Source organism: Bidens hawaiensis, unplaced genomic scaffold (assembly GCF_021521415.1).
Source record: "Bidens hawaiensis isolate Kalapana, Puna unplaced genomic scaffold, B.hawaiensis_p1.1 tig00020518_1, whole genome shotgun sequence".
NCBI lineage: Eukaryota > Viridiplantae > Streptophyta > Magnoliopsida > Asterales > Asteraceae > Bidens > Bidens hawaiensis.
Window position 1 is genome coordinate 442,360 of NW_027493136.1, and position 1,550 is coordinate 443,909.

Below are 1,550 nucleotides of genomic sequence, written 5' to 3' on the forward strand. Positions count from 1 at the left end.
GAGTGTCTTCCAACATACGGGATGATATAAGCGCTTCATTGTTTCAAAGTGCTCATGTCTAGAATGCTGAATGGTCCTCCGAATCTCTTTTGACTTCTTACACCAAGGAGGTCAACATGAGACAAAGCACACTAGACAAGTCTTCAAGATGTTTAGACTAGCTATCTTAACCCTTTCGTAGCGTTAGCTGTTGGCTCATCATGTATGGGAGCTTCTAGGTGATAGTACTACTCTTCCAATTTGAGAACTATTCTCAAACTACGGTCCAGGAAGCTTGTGCCATTGAACTTTTCCTTGTCCAGTCTGACGTACATTTGAACATATTCAAAGGGTAACTAGAGGCTGTTGACTGAAAACCAAAACTATAATGCAGCTACAAATAAAGGTCATCCTGCAAACAGGAACACAATTTCTAGCCTTACTGTACAAGCACCTTCACGAGTATCAAAAGAAGCAGGCATCCTTGCAATTACGAAAATAAAACACACAACATAAAACATTACAGGCAACATTTAGTCTATGTCGATCACAATAATACCAAACACAACAGATTTAAAAGTCTTAAAATGTAACTCCAGCTGCAACAAAAGACTTTAATATCATGAGTCCTACAAATGAAAAGATAATGCAGCTTCTTTACAACAAGACCCTCATCCACATAGAAGTGCTTGCTACTTCCCACGTCGGGATGATGCCTGCAAAATATTTAGCACATAAATTAATAATCAATTAATAGACAAAACATGTATGTACGCTGGGTTTAAGGAATTGAACTGTGCATTATAAAGAACGGGTTCATAGATCACTTCAGAATATATGGCACAGTTTGAATACATGATAATTGTTCATTATAAGCTTTAATAGCATCTTAAGTTTGCAAACTGTAACTAGGCCCAAGCTATTGATCGGTAAGCAGAAATAAGACCGAATTTGGTTACCACCCCACAAATGACCCTTTTCTTCTATTAATCACAAAACTCGACTTACAAAACTGATTACATACTCATATACTACTCAGCTAGGCATTCAAATCAAATACTAACACTAATAAGGATAAACATAATTAAACTAATAATTCTAATCTATTACAGCCTAATTTATCTAAACCGATAAACTCAGTTTAACTTTCTAATTATATTTAATATCCAACTCCTTGATTTTCTCAACCTCTCGCGATCTGATAGGGATTATGCCAACATAGATGGAAAATAATTTATGGAAATGGATACACGTATTACCTTACGAGACGATTTCTTGGTAGAAGCCTTTTTAAATCCTATGGCATATGGTCCATCAGGTATCAGCTGAGAAAATGCCACTGCAAAAACAGTACTTGCACTTACATTAACAAAAAAGGTAAAATAAAAAATGAAGTGAAGAAATAAACTTCAAATGATAAAAGTATACATGTATCCCCTTGTTGCAGTTTGTTTGAAACCATGTACTCTTTGAGTCCATCTAAAACGTACACATTATTGAGCAAAAAATGGAAGCGCAGATGCCATTCATTAATTTCATCGTCAACAACATAAAATGGGATCCCGTGAGGA

General features: G+C 35.7%; 1 long non-coding RNA gene across 1 annotated transcript; it reads right to left on the reverse strand.

The window, feature by feature from the left end:
- Positions 1–226: 226 nt before the first annotated feature.
- On the reverse strand, positions 227–1,544 carry LOC143560972 (uncharacterized). The gene is made up of 3 exons (XR_013140214.1): positions 1,408–1,544; positions 1,239–1,318; positions 227–695 (listed from the first exon to the last, which is right to left on the reverse strand). It is a non-coding gene; the product is annotated as an uncharacterized LOC143560972 (long non-coding RNA).
- Between the last annotated feature and the right edge of the window lie 6 nt (positions 1,545–1,550).